The sequence below is a fragment of the Mustela lutreola genome, chromosome 16 (assembly GCF_030435805.1).
Source record: "Mustela lutreola isolate mMusLut2 chromosome 16, mMusLut2.pri, whole genome shotgun sequence".
NCBI classification, from domain to species: Eukaryota; Metazoa; Chordata; class Mammalia; order Carnivora; family Mustelidae; genus Mustela; species Mustela lutreola.
Window position 1 is genome coordinate 38,348,181 of NC_081305.1, and position 18,888 is coordinate 38,367,068.

Consider the following 18,888-nt stretch of genomic DNA (forward strand, 5'->3'; position numbering starts at 1 on the left):
CAACGAGAGTCAGGCAGGCGATCCGGGGACGCCTACGCCTAGGACGAAGGTCTGGAAGGCCCTCTTAAGCGACTTTTATTTTACTTCTTTCCTGAGACGCTCCTGGAAAGTTTAGGATTTGGGGGATGCAGGGGGCTCTGCAGGAAACCCCCAGAAGACGGGGTACATTGATTCTGGAGGTTTAAAATTGATTCAAATCTCAGGAAAGTTCAGAAAGATCCCCAGATAGGGTCACCTTTCTCCTCATTAGGACTGTTAGTTTTTTAGTTTTTTTTTTTTTTTTTTTAAGATTTTTATTTATTTAACAGAGAGAGACATAGTGAGAGACGGAACACAAGCAGGGGGAGTAGGAGAGGGAGAGGCAGGTGTCCTGCTGAGCAGGGAGCCCGATGCAGGGCTCCATTCCAGGACCCTGGGATCATGACCTGAGCCGATGGCAGATGCCCAACAACTGAGCCACCCAGGCGCCCCTGTTATTTTCTTTAGAAAGGACTAAGGATATCTGACAAACCTAAAGGCCCCACTATCCGAGTGAAAGTTTACCAGGACTACCCAATGTTATGATGGACCCTAATTTTTTTTTTTCCTCTCCCTTCTCTCAATTCAGAGACCTTCTTGCAAGACTGTATTCTTTGAGGAACCCTTACTGCACTCTCTGCTCTCATTTTTGGAATCAGGCCAAGGCGTGTTCCCTTCTAGAAGAGACCGGTGCAGGCTCATCTCCACCGTCCTCATAGTAGCTAACACGGAGGGGACACTCACACACTCATCCACATACACATCTGTCCATCCCTCCGTCCACTCCTCCACACATCATTGGTGCATCCGCCCACACATCCATCTGACTCTCCGTCTGTCCATATGTCCCAACACACATCTGTCCACCGCAACATCTATCCACCCCTCATTCTGTCCACACCTTCATTTATCTCTGCATCCCAACTGCTTACTATTTATGAGAACTATTCTGTATACTTTTTTATTTTTTTTAAAGATTTTACTTATTTATTTGGGGGGGGGGAACACAAGCAGAGGGAGTGGGAGAGAAGAAGCAGGCTTCCCACCGAGCAGGGAGCCTGTTGCGGGGCTCGATCCTAGGACCCTGGGACCACAACCTGAGCCGAAGGCAGACACTTAAGGACTGAGCCACCCGGTTGCCCAGGACTATTCTGTATATTTCATAATAAGAAAGTTAAAGAAAAACAAAATCTCCTGGGCAACCCAGCCCTCGGGGTGGGCTTCAGGGGTGTAACTGTGTCATGGGGAGGCTCTCACTGTGAGTTTATGGCTAAAAGGGAGGCAGAAATTGGACCACGGGCTCTTTCACAGTGGGTTAAATGGAGGAGTGAGTGGATCTGTGCACTGCTGCTCTCCATCACTGCTGGGTGTTGGGGCCCGTGGTGTCTGGAGGATGCTGCGGGGGTGACGAGCAGTTTCATAGATCAGAGGTTGCGCGTGCCTGTGCCTGGCCAGCTGGGTTTCTGGAGTGAGATGACAGGCGTTGCAGAGCCTGCTCAGTCTGTCCCCTGCCACTGAGGGCCTGCCCAGCCTGTGCGAAGGGCACGCAAGGGCAGGGCTCCCTCCCGGGGGCTCCCGCAGGAGCAAGGCCGGCAGACCCGGCAGCTGTGGCAGGGCAGGGGGCAGGGGGGGTGGTCGTAGCAAAGGGCGCAGGGAGGTGGGGACCGCTGGATGGGTGACAAGCAGTAACATGACCGGGATCCTGGGGAGGCCAGGCGCAGGCGGTCTCGGGCTCCCTGCCAGAGTGAGCGTGAAGAAGAAGAGACACAGGGCTGACTTTCCAGGATCTGGACGACACATTGTCTGCCCAGTCCCAAGTGCTTTGCCGGTGGGGTTGGGGGGTGCCGTGGGGGGCGGCGGGTGTTTGCTTGCTTGCTGTGAGTACTGTGGCGGCAGCGGAGCGGGGAGACTGTGTGCTCCGGGGATCACTCTAAAGCTGAGCTAAGGCTAGCCCAGGGACACTGGGGTGTCATGGGGGTGACTGCTCAGCTCAGTTCCATTCTGCCCTTATAGCCGCCTGCTGAGTACCCCGTTTGCAGCCCCACGTGTCCGGATGCCCTCACACTCCCTGGCTGGCTGTGGAGGGGCCCGCACTCAGGTGGGAGCCCTGGGCTGGAGCTCAGACACTCCAGCGGCACTCTATACACTGAACACGAGGCCCGAGGAGACTGGGTGGCTTAGGTGTTAAGTGTCTGCCTTCGGCTTAGGTCATGATCCCGGGGGTCCTGGGATCAAGCCCTGCGTCAGGCTCCCGGCTCAGCGGGAAGATTGCTTCTCTCTCTCCTCCCGGCCCATGCTCTCTTTCTCAAATAAATAAATAAAATCTTGAAAAAAAGGAAAAAAAGGAATGAAAAGGAGGCCAGGAGTCCTTGCAGTGGGGGGTGGGGGGCGTGCAGAGAGAGCAGAGGGAATGGTGGGTGAAGGTTAGCTCTGTAGCATGTAGCATGTGCATGCCTTTGCTGTAGCATGAAGCCTGTGCAACAGTGAGGGCTCCCGGGCCTCACCTTCCTTCATCAGCCATCAGATGTCTGTACTGAGTTCAGCTAATAGTTGGCTGGACGCTGGGGCTTGAGTGCAGGTAATAGGGAAAGTGACATTTGGCTCTAGATCTGAAGGAGAAGGCACCCAAGGAGGGGTCGGAGGGGGGGGGGGTCGGTACAGAAGGATTGGCAAGCTTCTCTAAATCCACACAAACCCGCTGAAGACTTCCGGACTATCATGACTACACTCGGGTACAATCCCCTTTTCCTTGAAGCAAACAAGAAAAGCCTTATGGGAAAGAGCCAATGGTGAAATTCCAGATCCCTTGGCAAATGGCAGTCGGACAGCTGGGCGCGGGGAGAGATGCGTTCTTGGTGCCCACTGCAGAGTGCTTCTTCTGTGTCCAGGGCCTGCCTTCTCCACTTCACACCAGACACTTCCAGAAGAGCCAAGCCAGAGTGGGGCTCGGCACCCTAGGGCGTGCATGGTGTGCCTGGCCTGGATTCCAGTGAGATCAGTGGAAGAGAACAAAGATGGGAAGGAGTTGGCCTGACCGTCAAGCAGGCAGGAGGCTGGCTGAGCAGAGTAGAAGCAGAAAGGCGCAGGGAGTGTCTGGAAGGGAGGCTGTGGTCTTTTATGAGCCAAGACTCCTTTGGTTTCAAGCGACGGGAAATCCAACCCAAACCAGCTTAAAGCCCTGGGAGATTGTATGGGCTCATGTCATTGCAAAGTATTTAAAGCGTTCAGGTTCAGGTGCCATTTGATCCAGGAGCTCAGTGTGTGTCCCTGAATAGCAGACGGCTCTCCTCTGTCTCCTTTATCCCGGCCTGCGACAGCCCCGCCCCTAGCAGCTTCCAAATCTTGGTGGCAAAATAGCTGCCAAAGCTCCAGACCTCACAGGAGAGAGTCTGAAACATCTGTAGCTCACGGGCAAGCCCCGGCCGTCACTCTCATGGCTTGAATTAAGTCGTGTGCTGAGCCTTGAACTTAGCACCAACGCCAGGGAATGGGATATGCTGATTGGCTCAAATGAACTGCACAGTCAGGGTCTGGGGGGGGCAGTCCTTTAGGCCCACCTAAGCCCCTAGGCTGAGTAGGAAGAGGAGGGTCCCCCTGTGCAGGGCCTGTCGTGGGCCTGGGTGGAGGAAAATGGGTGTCTGCTCAAACTTCTGCCTTTGGTGGAGGGGTCTGGGCCTGGTAAACTTGGCTTCCCAGAGGTGTGGGCAGGAAACCATCCCCATGAGTATGCAGGAAGTCCGCGATCCTACTAACAGTCTTGAGCTCCTGCGGGGTGGAGTTTTTAGGGAGACCTGCCCCAGACAGCAGCTGGCTACCCACCAGTTTCCCCTCCCCAGCAGAGCAGGCATGGGGCAGGGGCTGGCACCACACCCCAGCCAGACCTGGCCGCGGGGGCCTCTCTAGAGGTGGTCTAACTCGCAAGATCTTTGCAGCCCTCGAGGGAGCTACAAACAGGTAATGCTTGGCTTCCTCGGCCCTGTGTTATGAAAAGCTTGAGTCACAAAACGCTTTGGCTATTAAAAACCTGCTACTGACCAACGGCAATAAAATATCTGCTGTTTATGAGTAATTAGCCACTTCTGGAAAAGAGCTCTATTCCTTTAAATTTATGGGGTGTCTTGATTTATGCATTTCATGGGGGGGATGTCATGTTACATCACATCAACCTGATGTAATTTGATGCAAATCAAACACATGAGTGAGGGAATGGAAACATTCTATCCTGCCTCCTGAAGTGTGTTTCCAAATGGGGGGCATCTTTGGCCTCGACCCCAATTCTGCTCTTCTGCCTGCTTTCTTAGGGAAGACTTGGGAGAATCTTTATCTTCAATGTCTTGAGTCCTGAAAGCCCTTGCCACAGCCTCAGACTACCCCACAGGTGCCCCCTGGGAGGGATTCACGTCCCTGTGGTGAGGGCAGCGGCTTAGACCTCAACAACTAGTTCATGGGCATCACGCCCTGTACGGAGCTCTGCTGAAGGCTGAGGAAGTAGCAGGTGAGCAGGTTACCTGATTTTGAGGCCGGTCAGAAAGCCCAAGATATGACGTCATCAAGAGTCTAATTTTATGTTGTCTAATTGAAGAAGGAATTATGGAGGTGAGACTGGGGTCTAGCAGGGAAGATAGATTATTGAAGCCTTTTTGTAATGGCTGTTCTCCATTTGGCTGCCAAGTAAGTAGAGGCAAGCACATTCCAGAATTGGTTGGACGGTCCATCTTTGTATTTGTGCATTTCTTTTTCTTCTGTCTCCCTGCTCATGCATTCAGCCAGCTGGGGAGCAGTAACTTAGCGTCTCCAATTTTTTTGAGTGCTTAGGAAGTACCCAAGGCACATATAGGCACAAACCCTTGTAATCTTAGAAGGATCATCACCCAGATCCTGGCCTCCGTATACCTATCAATAAAATGGGCACATCAGACTTCTCCGGCTTTGCACCACTCTACCATCCTCTGTGCCTCCTTGCCCTCGAGTAGCATCCCTGGGCAAAGAGAGAAGTTGTGCACAGATCTCCCTCATGGGGTGGAGAAGTGCTTCCCAAGCAGTCCAGGAGAATGTGGAGGAGAGTGGTGGTGAGGGAGACTGGATGGGGGATGGGGATGGCCGTTTGTGGAAGTCTCTGGCAGGAGCTCTGGTTAGCTGTGCTGCGGTGAGACCGTGATGTTTGTTCTGTGCACAACCTGCTGCCCAGGGAGGCTCGCTTCCTTGGCAGGACTGTTGGAGGTTTTCTAAGAGGGTTCTCTGGGTAAAGCAGAAATCACAGGCTACCTCTTTTAACACCAGGGCCTTTTTCTCTTCCTTTAGTTCCCAGCACAGGTGTGAGAGCGCTGTCTAGAATGCTCCCTTTCCTGGCTTGACTTCTTTTGAGAGCCCTGCATGGTAGCTCTGGGCGTCCGACTTCGGCAGGGGAGCTGTGCTCGGAACAAGGACATGTTCCCTTCTCCCATGCCCCACTTTGCAGGGGTGCCATGATTCTGTGGAGGAAATTTAGGGTTCTCACAAGGTCTGGATATCATCTGTAATAGAATTATTTTCAAATGGGACCTTGCTATTGTCTGGAGTCTTCTTGCTGTCCCATGAGGAGTGACATTTCTGTGGTCATCAGCCAATTCCATTTCTTCCATGAACTGCCTTCGCAGGCCTTTTGTCCAGATTTCAAGTGGGGGGTGTTTGCCGTTTCCTCCTGAGCTGCAGACGCTTGTAAAAATAAGAAAGGTGAGGTTATTAACCCCTTGGCAACCACACAGGCCCTGGGAGTGTTTGGCTTCCAGGGGGCCTTGCAGTGGGACTGACCAGGACCAGGCGAGGCAGGTGTGCAGACGGCCCAACAGTGCATGGTGACCACAAAGTCACTGTGGTCACAGAAGAGGGGACAGTGCAGGAACCTCTACGGAGGGCTTGCTCTGTGCTGGGTGCAGCTGCAGGCCCCTGGCCCAAAGGACCTCACTATTGCTCTCCATCCCAGACCCATCAATGAGGAAATACCACCCTGCAGCTTCTGGGCTTCCTGTTCATTGGGTTAAGACACAGTTCACCTCTGGTGGCAGCCACCATTTTTCATTTGTCACATGGCATCCCAGAAAAGAGGCCCCTGGGGGGACCCCAAAGAGTAACACTAGCCACCCCCGCTGTGGACCAGTGTCCCTTCTAGATGCCATTTGCTGCTCATGGAGCTCCTACCCCCACACTAAGAATGCCCTGGGCTTCTGGAAAGCTTCCCCCGAGAAAAGACCTCTTGTCCAGGTCCCTTGTTGTCATGATCGTGACAATAAAGTGCAGCCTGTCCAGGGCAGGGTGGACCGACCCCATGCCGATGGCTCCAGACCAGCCCATTGATGGCATTTCCTCCCTCGTCAGAAGAGAAACGTTAATTGCTTCATTTTTAATGTTTCCCCGGTGTTCAGCATCGGTGAAGTTCAACTCCAGCCGTTCTCTGTGATTGGTGATGGTTCAGGATCAGGGCTTGGCTGGGACGCCTCTTCCTGTCAGGTGGGCCACAGAAGCATAAATCAGGAGGCAGGAGGAGAGTCTGAGGGCAGCGATGAGCCCGGCAGCCCGCTCATGTTGTAGATGCGAAGCTGTGACTCAGAGAGGGGCCGCGCACCCGAGGGCACACGGCTGGCCGTCTGGGCTGGGCTGGGGGTTGGTTCCAGGGTGGGATGGAGAGCAGCCTGTGGGAGGGGTTGCAGACCTACTGGTGTAGGTGTGGGGGGCAGCCAGTTTTCTGGGACGCACAGGCCCGCTGCTATTCCAGGCACAAGGAACCCTGTTCCCTGGAGGGCACTGTCAGAGGGAGAGGGCATTCTGTTCTGCAAGGACCTGGATTTCGGAGTGACGTGATCTGGGGTTGGGAGGGAGAAATCAGCCAGGATTCAGAGTGTATGAGGCTTCAGAGGCAGTGTCATGCTGACAACAGACCCGTCCCCAAGCCCTCCCCTCCCCCGCTCCCTCCCCCCTTTGCTGGGCACTCAGAGACAGCAGGACAAGGTGTGATAGCTACCCTCAAAGCTGCTAGTTCCCTGACCCTTTGTGAGTAAACAGCCCTCGAACGTTATCATGATCTCTGGGCTGATGTTCCGGCTCCGTCTGCCCTTTCTGATGGTGAGGTCTGGAAGGGTAGGCTACTTCCGATTCTTTTCTCTGCAGAGCCCAGCACAGTGCCTGGCACACAGGGGATGGTCAGGAAATGCAGGGGAAATGAACGAACGAATGTCTCTGTGGGCAAGTGCAAAAGTGCCAAAGGGAGCACAGGCGTCAGAAAAGGAGTGTGGGGTTTGCGAAGGGCAGGTGCGGGGTGGTGGGGGGGGGAGGGATGAATCAGAATTCACCCAGCCAGAATTTGTAGGTTCATATTGCATGCAAAGCATTGGGTTTGGGTTAGATACAGGTCCACGGAGGTCCCAGCCGGAGACAGGGACCCAGGTTATCCATCATGAGATGGAGTGGGATTCACCCTTCATGGGGGGGGCAGGTGTAAAGTGTGGGGGACTGGGAGAGGTACGTGGATAGGGTGACACTTGAGATCAGGCACTATCAGGCCAACCCCTCACCTGGTTTGTGTCTTGAGGAGCAGAGAGCAGGGTCCGTCCCCACAGTGCAGGTGTGGGCTGTGGTCTGTCTTCCTCCCCGGCCATCGCCTCTCTTCTCTCAGCCTGCACCCTTTCTGGATTGCTCCGTTCCTTGTTCCTTCACTTCCTCGTTCAATCATTTATCCGTGTGCTTGCTCCTTCCTGCACGCATTCAGTAGATATTAACTGAGTGCCTCCTCTGGGCCTGGCTCAGTGCCCCTGCTGGAGGCACCCAGAGAAGCAGTGCTCATGGCCTTCCCCCACAGGGAGCTTCTGGACCCTCATACAGAGAAACCCAGCCCAGGATGAAAGCCATTGTGAGGGGCAGGACAGACAGACAGGAGAGCTCCTGCCCTCCCCTTGGGTATCTTGGATGGCTTCCTGGATGAGGGGGCGTTTAATCTTCACCAGATGACGGAGCATAGGGATCAAGGGGTTGGGGGTGTGGGTTGCAGGGAGAGTGCTCCAGACAGAGACAGCGACGTGCACCAAAGCCAAGTTCCCTCATCAGCTCCCCAAGAATAGAGGGTCCTCTTCTCAAATACTCATAGGCTTAAATAAGATAGGGCACAGGGTGCTGCTCCCTCCTTAAGCATGTGTGAGCTGGGGAGTCTGTCTTTGCTCCCTCTTTTCTCCTAATAGTGGTCAGAAATCCGTGTCTGTCCCTGGAGTCCATCTCTGTGGGATAGCAACACCCACTGCTGGCAAAGTCGCTCCCAGCAGCCCCCTGTGAGGGCATTTGGCCAATGTGCTGCCCTTCCCCATGGCAGATGTTCCCGCTGCTTCGGTCAGGGACTGGTGGGCTGGTCTTCCCTCCCCTCCCGAGAGTCTGGCCCAGCAGGGGCCAGGCGAGGCCAGTCTGGTGACCTGCCCAGGACCCGGAGATGCTGAACTGGGGACCCCAAGAGGCAAAAAGGACCAAAGTCCCAGCCTGGCCTGGAGAGGCCCCATCGGTTGGCCTGAGCCCGAAAACTGCGGGCTGCAGGGGTTCCACTCGTGGGCCTCGATTCTGTGCTCAGTTAATGATTGTGTGTACTCAGGAGACGATGTGTGTCTGAGCTGCTGTCTTCGACAGGTGCCCCTGTGAACGAATCTCCCTGGGCCAACTTCTATGAATATTTCACAATCAGGCCCTCTTTGATCACTCTTGCATATGTGCATTCTACATTATATTTAGTTTTGCTCCGAATCAAATCTGAGGCTTCTGTGGAGTGAAAATCAAGTGTTCGACACGATATCCTCGTCCAGAAGTGCTCAAATGTAAATGGCTCTAATCGGGGTGAAAGGTGGGGACGGGGAGCTGGGCCCCGCACCCCATTTTTGCTGCTGCTCTCTGGGAGGGAGGCGCTGCCGGGAGTCCTGGGGGTGCCAGGCCCCCGGTTTTGTTCTAGGGCAGCGGTTGTGTGCTGAGGCTGAGCAGGGAGCCAGGGCGGGTTAATAGGGGATTAAATATCTAACTTCCTGCCATGACCAAGTCTGGTTAAAAAGAGAGAGAGAAAGGCAGCGGGAGAAAGAATCAATACACTTCATGACAACTGCTGGTATCTTTTTCAGGTTTGTGATATTTTAAAGGTAGGTCATTCATTAAAAGCACGCACGCGCGCGCGTGTGTGTGTGTGCGTGTGTGTGTGTGTGTGTGTGTGTGTGTGTGTGGACAGTGTGTTGCTTTCCCTGATGAGGTGGACACAGTTCAGATAAATCAATTACAACAAATTAGGGGGCCATTTCCTTCCCAAATCATCGCATCTGGGAGACAGGGACGTACCACTCGGTGGCCTGCATTCTGGGGGGAGAGCCCTGGGGCTTTGCTCACAAAAGGCCGGGCATTCTTAGGAGGCTTCCGGCTACCTCCCTTCCCTGCCTTGTGATCCTCAGAGGCTTAAAGGACCAGTTTTTCGTGGGACTAGTGCCCCAGGTGCTACAGACAGGGGCTCCTAGGATCCTTGTTGTCCCAAAGCTCCAGCCGAGGAAAAGAAATGCCGTGACCTCCTTATTGGCGCGCTTCCAAGTGCATTATGAACGTGTCCTAACGGTTCTAGAGAAACTGCATGACAACTTTGGGGACAGAGTCTCACCTCCAGCCTGGGGCAATTCCAGGAAGGCTTCCTGGAATAGGCGACCCCAGGATGGCGCATGAAGGACAAATCTGGGTGTCTGCATTTGGAGAGGTGGGGGTGAGCTGCCAGGAGATAGGGGGAGCAGTCCTTCTTTCACTTATTTTTTTTTGCTGTTACAAAGAAGAGAGGAGCTCAATGTCTGCTTCCAAACTCTGAGCGGTCTTTCCTCTTGGGCGCAGGGAGCACTCCCTCGCCACAGCGAGAACTTTAGCCTTCGGATGTTGGGGTTGTGTTCGGGAGTTTATTTTCACCCTCTGTTTTCCTTCATCTCCTCTGATCCAAAGTAGTAGGAAACTACTAGTGTGTCACAATGGCGGTAGAGCATGTGTTCTCTAACAACTCTCACAGAAGCTTCCTGAACCCCCCATTATGCCGCAAATATGAATTCCATGGACTGATGTTCAGGTGTGCACCTGGCCCGCCATGTCCACCCTATCTCCTATCATCCCCTAGAACATTCCATGCTTAGGTCTCCATTTTGCACATTCTCTTCCCTCCGTCCTCCAAGCCCTTCCATCTTTCTGTGTCGAGTGACCTCCTCCAAGCTCAGGCAAGGACTGACCTCTTCCTGGTTGTTCTCCTCACAGGTGTCCCTTCCCTGGTCCCCGCTGCACCCTCCCGCCTGCACCCAGTCCCACGGCATGTTGTAGATGTCCCCCTCTAGCACCTGCCCCCAGTCTGTGCTCCTCGTGGGGGTAACTCTCTCCCCTTCCCCGAGTCAGCTTTCCAAGGCAAGAATCTGGTCTTGCTGGTGGCTGGTCTGCTTCTTGTCACATGCAGGCATTGACAAATGTCACTAAATGATCTAAGTCCCGCTTCACGCTGCACCAGTGAAGTCGGCAGTAAGTGAGGTTTTCATCACTGCGTTTACAGGCTTTGATTGTGCCTTGGTTGTGTCCTTCTCCTCTCAGGATTTATTCTAGCCCCAGATAAAAGGTCTTTTCAGCTCCAGAAGCCTGGGCTGAAGATGTGGCCAGCACATGAGGAAGATCCTTGGACAGGCACAATCTTCTACAATTTAAGCTCCATGTTTTCTCTCTCATAATCCCATTCGCCTTCTCCAAACCTTGTCAAGTGTGCAGGACAGCTAACATCAGCTCATTTTAGAGACAGTGAAGTTGGGACTCAGACAGGTAGCCACAGTCCACTACCTGTGGAAGAGTTTGTGCAATTGGATGCATGTTCATGGCCCTTCAGATGCCATTCTCTTTCCGGTCTGGCTGGGGAATAACCCATCTGACCCAGGACAGGAGAACGTGGAATAAGAAATAGATCCACCTTCTGGACACTAAGACAATAAGATTAGATAAAGAAATTCTTGTGACACCTTCCCCAGCAGGTGAGCAACAGACTCTTCCCATTTCTGGATCTGTGGTGCCTTCGTGTACCCCACCCCCACCCATGCTAGCACCCTGGGTGGTTTTCTCTGGAGTATACTGCACGTTTCCATTTCCTAGCACACGTGTTTGTGAGGGCTCTGGCTGCTTGGCCTCCTTTAAGCTTTTCCTGAACTGTGTGGCTTCCTGTTTCTACACAGTTTGCCAATGAGGGGGCTGGCATCTGTCAGCATTCAGGTCAGCACGACTAATGTGGTATGGACATGGGAAGCCAGCCTGCCCACCAACATGTCTTCTTTGGGCTCTGGAGTCAGACTCTCCAGTCATGTGGCCTTGTTGGCTTTAAATTTCCTGAGCCTCTTTTCCTGAGTTTCCTCTTTTTTAGTATGGGGGTAGTTGAATACCTAGGTTGTACATGGTTAAATGCGATAATCATGTGAAGTACGTAGCACAGTGTTGTGCTGGCACGTGGTATTGTGATGTGGAAGAGGAGGAGGACACTGTTGCTGATGTGGATGGTAGTAATGGTGATGATGGCTACAGTAAAGAGGATGACAGTGGTGATGATGGTGATGGTGAAGATGATGAAGGTAACAATGGGGTGATGGTGATGTGATAGCTGTCATAAAGGTGATGACAGTGGTGACAATGGTGAAGGTGATGATGATGAAGATGATGGTGATGATGAAGGTGATGAAGAGGACAGTGGTGATGATGGGGAGATGGTGAAGGTGATGATGATGAAGATGGGGTAGCTATGATGAAGATGATGGTGACAGTAGTGGTGGTGAAAGCAATGATTATGGTGACAGTGATGACAGTGTGACAGTGGTGGTGATGAAGGCAATGGCAATGGTGATGATGGTGATGGTAATGTGATGACAGTTGGGCAATGTGGTGGTGGTGATGGTGATGATGATGGTGATGTGATATCTATGACAAAGAAGATGATGATGGGGACAATGATGGTGGTGATGATGATGGTGTTGATGGTGATGGTGAAGTGATGACAGTGGAGACAGTGGTGGTGGTGGTGAAGGTGATAATGATGGTGATGGTGATGACAGTGGTCATGGTGGTGGTAAAGATGATGATGGTGAAGGTGATGACAGTGGTGGTGAAGGTGATGATGTTGATGGTCATGGTCATGGTGATGCCAGTTGTGACAATGTGGTGGAGGTGATGGTGATGGATGATGGTGATGGTGATGACAGTAGTGGCAGTGGTGGTGGTGAAGGTGATGATGATGTGATAAATATGATGAAGATGATGATGATGATGGTGAAGGTGATGGAAATGACAATCGTGATGATGGTGGTGATGGTGAAAGTGATGATGATGATGTGATAGCTATGATTAAGAAGATGCTGATGGGAACAGTGGTGGTGAAGGTGATGATGATGGATGGGTGGCTGTGGTGAAGGTGATGACACTGGTGACAGTGGTGGTAAAGGTGATGATGATGATGGTTCTGCCTAACACATCCATGGTCTTCACAACCACCCTTTGGGTGGTTGTCCAGATTCCATCCCAGTATCTGTTTGCCTGTGGGACAGAGAGTGGGCCAGAAACTCAGACTGGAAGTCTTCTATACCATGAAAATATGACCAGGGGTACACTTTGTGAGTATTTTCCTTTCCTGTCTGTTATGCTCACGGTGTGCCTTCAATTCTGGCTATAGTTTCAACCCAGTCTGCAAAAGCCAGCATGCATTCAACCTTGAGAATTTTGAAATCATCTGAAGTCTTCCAAGAGAGGATACTTTTGGTTTTTTTCTTCTTCTAAGTCCTCCAACTCCCATCCCCCAGTGGGGAAGCTGCTGGGGACTCTATGGGACCATACATGAAGCTGGTCCGGCAGGGTCCCACTCCCCATCCAAGGCTGCTAAGGCCCTGAATTTGACCCCCATTCCATGCACAAGGGGAAGTTGGTGAGTTCCACCATAATCTCCAGCTCTGCTCTTCTGGTCACACAATCACCATTCTCCACGGCCCTATTTGAATATCGTCTTTTCATTAATAAATTCAGCAAGGATTTAACTGTTTCTGGCCCTGTCTCGTAGCATGGTCTACACATCAGTCAAAACAGAACAGGTCATACGAACTGCCCTCCTGTTTATCTATTAATCATCTGGCAAATAAACCACTCAGTATCCTGCCCACCTCAGTAATGTTTGTGATGTAATTTGTTTGGATGCCCAAATGTCACCAGCGTTGATTGTAAGAGATGAAAAAATGTACTTGCTCAGCATAGCAAGCTCTAGGCCAAAATGTAAGCATGAAATCTCTGGTTTATTTTTGTAATAATGTTTACAGCTGTTTAATGACCCTGAAAAGGTTCAGTAGTCTGGTGTTCTGTATTTCAGAACAGGAGTGTATTATGCTTATAACAACCTTGGTTAAACAGTTTGAGCTACAACAATTGGAAAATAGGATTTAATAAGAAGCCATTGTATTCTAGGTGAAGTTGTCTTAATTACTGCTTACCCAAAGTGTAAGAAAGCAAGATGGGTTGTGGGGAAGGGTGGAGGGTCACTTAAGTCTGAAGAGAGGGGGTCCACCTACTACCAGAACAGCGTGTCACGAGCCCTACGGTGGCGTTTTGATCCCTCTCTGGGAACCCACATCTCTCCTCTGCCCGGCAGTTGGGAGCGGTAGGACTCGTACTTTTTCCAAGGCAGCGCTTTTACCCACATTGATAAAAAAGGGAATATTTAGTTGTGCTTGGCTAGACAACAATATTTGATTTTTAAAAACCCAGTTGAAATGGTTATTTTGAAAGTCATTTCATTTCCCAACTATTCTTTTTCATGGTATAAGGATAAAACTCGTTCATGCAACTTACTGGCAAGATCTATATTTTTTGGACTATTCATAAGATTACTTTCTTTTTTCTGTGCTAGCAAAATGAAACTGTGTTTTTGTGTAAAATTTATTTAGACTCGTAGCAGCTGGCATCTCTGGTGTCCTGATAGTTTTAAATTTCATTTTGAGTGAAAGATACAATTAGGTTCTCTATTGGAAGAGTTAAATGAAAACTTTTGTCATTGATATCACAGGAAATAGTTTTGAAGGCAGAAATACAAAATCAAAATAACCATTAGCACCATCAAAGGCAGCTGAATGGCTCACTGTACCTGCAATGATGGGAATGATGAGAGAGAATGTATTTTGATAATCTGTGCACCCAATGGTGGATTCCCTGGGCTGAGAATACGCTGGTATGAAATGCGAAGTTGCCCAGCTCGTGGAGAAAACCTCTAGCCTTCTGAAGCTTTCAACGGGGGTCCTGCCCGTGCTCAGACGTAGGGCCCAGGCATTTCCACAGGGTGGTGAGGAAAATACCGTCGTGGCTGGGACTCACGCCCATGCCTGGTTCTTTGTCAATATTGACAGTCACCTTGAGGACCAGCGGTGCCCCACCGTGACCCTGGGGAGCAGGCAAGATCAGGACGGGGGTGGAATGTTGGAGTGTTCCCATGGTGGGGGTGGGGGTTGGTGTACCCGATTCAGCCATTTACAGTGGCCTCCAACTGTCCAGACTTGGCTGCCTTTCTTTCCCCATTTCGGTAAATTACCTACACATTGGTTCCTTTCATGAGTCAACCAAGGTGTACTGATCTTCCCATCATGCTTTGGGCTGGAGCCCTGAGCTGAAAGGCCAGGGGCCAGCTGTTCTCAGAGTTTGGGGGTTTGTTTACTTGTTTTTAATTGTACCAAGGGTTTTCCTACCAGGGTGGGAGGGTCCAAGGAGTTACTGTATAGGTTCCTCAGAAGGAATTGGCCTTAAGCCCAGGATGATGGCCAGCCCTCTCCTAGGTCCTGGCATCCTTGTGTGGGTCCCTCAGGTGCTGGGTGTTGGGATAATGAGGCCAGAGCCCAGGCCAGGGAGAGAAGGATAGGTTGGGCACATGGGAGTAAGTGCTCCCTGGAACTGTGAGCAAGGAAGCGGGGGGCAGGGGGGTGTAGGAGTGTGCTGCATGTGGATTTCATCTATTCAAGCTATCAGGAGAGAGGGAGTGTCTTGTGCCAGGAGACCCGGCCTGAGACACTGACAGCCATTCGCTGCAGGGCCTGGGAGGGAACAGTGTGGTCCCAAAGGGAAGGCAACTCTCCCTATGCTTGCTCCCTGAGGTCTGGGGGGAAAGGACTAATGCTTCCTTCCATCAGAATGGTGAGCCCCCACAGAGAAACTCACCTCCCTGGCCCCATGAGCTCTTAGGGCTGTGGTGAGATCCAATCCCTTAACAGTGGGATTGATGATCCCTGAGTTTCCCAGGGTGTGCATTTGTGTAAGTTTCTAGAGCACTGCTACGTAGGGAATCCCTGCCTTTCCCCCAACACCGACATACTTGTGCACACACATATACACATGTACATGCGTGCGCGCGTGCACACACACACACACACACACACACTTATGTGCCAAAGCTGTCGTGGTTACTCCTTTGTCTAAACTGTGTGTTCAGCCTCTCTGAGCCTTTTCATTGCTTCCTGTTATATTGGTGGCCTTGCCTGTACTGGCCCCTTGGACCCCAGAGGCCCTCGACGGCAGGTACATAGAAGGGCCCTGGCAAGTATTTACTAAAAGACTGACATAAGGGGTAAATGAATCCCGGATGGGTGAAGTGTCAAGGCTGGAGAAATTGGGGCCGACCCAGGTTTTGTGAGTCCCAGGCCGGGCCTGGGGCCAGCTCATCCCGCCTGGGCTGCTTTGGCCCAGGGACAGCACACCAATTACCCCGCGCTCTTTCCAAGAACTCACTCTCTCCTTTCTTGCTCTGAGTCTGGCGACTGGCATTGATTACGACTGACCCATCGCAGTGCCTGCACCTGCTCACAGAATCATGGGGTGCTGGGTCTGACCAAACATTTGAGGGTAATTGTCTGGCCAGGCCATTCTTCAGGGTGGGGTTCTGTGTGGACTTCACCTGGGTTCACTCCAGGGCCAAGGGCTGTAATTCTCAGAGCATCTCCTTGGGAGCCGGCCAGCTCTGCCAAAATTTCGAGTTCTCCCGTGGGCCCCCCCAATGAGTGGTCAAGTTCTCAGGGGGGATTGCTGCTCAGTGGAGGTCCAGGCCTGGGATGGTCACTGTGAGCATATATAATAGAAAGAGCTAGTGGTGCGGTTCTCCCTTAGTGGTTTTAGAACCCCTAGGTTCTAAGTCAGCCAGAGACCCTTCCAAATCTGACATTCTGAAAGTGAATGTTCACGGATGTGCAAAAGCTGAGTTTGGGTCACATGAGGTTGGGAGGAGAGTGTTTTTCCTACAGGGCTAGCTTTTTTTTTTTTTTTTTAAAGATTTTATTTATTTATTTGACAGAGAAATCACAAGTAGATGGAGAGGCAGACAGAGAGAGAGAGAGAGGGAAGCAGGCTCCCTGCTGAGCAGAGAGCCCGATGCGGGACTCGATCCCAGGACTCTGAGATCATGACCTGAGCCGAAGGCAGCGGCTTAACCCACTGAGCCACCCAGGCGCCCCTAGGGCTAGCTTTTTTTTTAATGGGCTGTATTTTTAGGGTATCTTTCTTCATTCATCCTTTTGGCCAGAAAATGCTGAACTTACAGTGGGCTAGCTCTGTCCTGGGCCTGGAGGCTGCCACTGTGATCTTGCCTTCATGGAAAAGAAGCACATTTGTAAAAGGTCAATGACAAAACGTTGCCCTAGTGATAAGTGTTGTGAAGAAGGAAATAAAGTAATGGGTAAAGAGAGGCTGGGGGGGGGCAGCCTCCGACAAGGGAAGCATGGTGGTTTTTGTGAGGAGGGGTTATGTGAGACCTTGTTGAGGGAACGAGGAGCCAACTGTACCTTTGCACATTCTAGAACATTCTTCCTCCTATCAGCTGAGGCTTCAGCATGGCACCTGAAGACCAGTTCCTTAAAAAAGCTTTCTTGACTGGAAAAAAAAAAAAATTGACAGAATAAAAAAATTCTATATCCAAACCTAACTTACAAATTCCCCATGTTCATTATTTAACAAATTGAGTTGATACTTACCCAGCACAAATGGGGGTGGGGGATGGTCTTCCACTTGACGCCCCTCATCCAGCCTGATTTGTAGTCTCGCCGTATTGCACATTCAGCCTCCTCTCCCTCCTGCTGAATTGGCGTCAGCTCATCAGCAGCAACCTGAAAATAGCCTGTCTTTCTGGATTCATGTCTTCAGAGAAGGCCAACTGGGCAGCCATTGGACGTGGGCCAGCCATGTTGGCTTTGGACTTTCCAAACTTCCCCAGAGCTGTTGGGTGGAATTCTGAGCACTCCCAAGTGGCTTCAGGGTCATGATCCATGTTTGCTTGGGAGAGGAGCCAGCACAGCTGGATGGAGCTTGAAGGTGGAGAAGGAGCTCCAGACAGGGCCCTGGGGGCTGTGAGCATCCCTGCATGGGGTCTTCCAGGCTCCAGTCCTGCCCTAGCAACTTCTACACACTGGGCCTGCTCCTTCCTCCTGCTCAGTGGGTGCCGTGAGCCCTGGGGCTGGCCACTCTTGTCCACCATGGTGTCCTAAGCACCAGGGACAGGGCCTGGCATACAGTTGGAACTCAGCAATTTTGATGAATGAATGCAAGAATCTCCATGACAAAGTACTCCTTTCTGACCAGTCTCCAAAATGGACTTTTTTTTTTTTTAATTTGCATATAGACCGCCATCAGAAACAAGAAGGAAAGATGGCGAATTAGAAGCCTTCTACTGCAAGTGACCATGTGCCTGTATGTGCATACGAGTGTATGCAGGGGTCCAGGTCATCATTCATGGACGTCGCTAGCCCCGCACTATGGCTGCAGTGTTCTTCTCTCCTGCAAATAAACATTCATGTCTTTTTCTTCCCTCTCTTGCAAGATGGACTCACAGCCCCTGTCCTCTTGCCAAGGAAGCCAGGTCTCCCGTTGGAGACCCTCCATGCCAGGCACAGTCTGCCTGGCAGGAGTCCCGGTAGGTAGCAGATACCCCCCCACCCCCCAGGGCTGAATGCGCTTCCTGCACAGTTGAGCTCTGTCCCCACCGGTCCCCCGAGGGAACTGCTTGGCCCAGGAATCAGTCCTGGCTGGGGTTAAGCGCTGCTCCTAGACCACCTGGCTAGCCAACACATGTAAACATCGGGATGTGCAAAAAACGGTTCCAATGGCAGGAAGCGAATTTGGACTCCTTCAGGTGGGAGACAGACCTGGAAAGGGAAGGACCCAGGCATGGGTTCATTGCCTTTCAAAGCTGAGCTCCTCACAAGCTGTGATGGGGAGTGAGGCATGTGCTCCACATTCCTTCCACCCCGCCCCCGAGCAGTGTGGCCTTCGCAGGTTTGCACAGGCTTGAAGGGGGGGGGGGGAGCAGAGAGGAGCATTAAAAGCAATTATACAGACCAGCTTTGAGTGTTAGTGTTTAACAAACAGCTTTGAGTTCTAATTTTCTGCAAAACACATACCGCAGGTACAATTTGTACTCATTACTGTATGTTGGGAAAGTTATTAAAAACACTCAAACTTGGTTGAGACTTCCTATGGCATCATCCCTGGATTTTAATTGGTTTTTATCTAGTTCTATAAAGGATCTCTTTAAACCCAATCAAAGTCCTTGCCTGCGATATCATGCCAGTGGAAAGACAGGGAGAGCCCATTAAATGGTGTGAGTCTTCCCCCCTACCCCAAAATGAACAGCCTGGATGATCCACAAAGATTCCATCACCAGATAATTTATACTTCTTTTGATGGGCACAGTTACCAAATGACAAAATAACAGTGTTTCGTAACATAAGGGTTAAATCTTAATCTCTGAGGTTTGCAAAGCTGCTACTCGCAGTCTCCTTAAAATTTAATATACCTCGTTAATGCTTCCTTGCAAACACTGAAGGATTT

At 51.4% G+C, this 18,888-nt stretch overlaps 1 protein-coding gene across 9 annotated transcripts in view; it reads left to right on the plus strand.

The window, feature by feature from the left end:
- ZNF536 (zinc finger protein 536) overlaps positions 1 to 18,888 on the plus strand; it is a 424,829-nt gene that overhangs the window by 171,666 nt on the left and 234,275 nt on the right. The gene's annotated exons all lie outside the window — the stretch shown is intronic.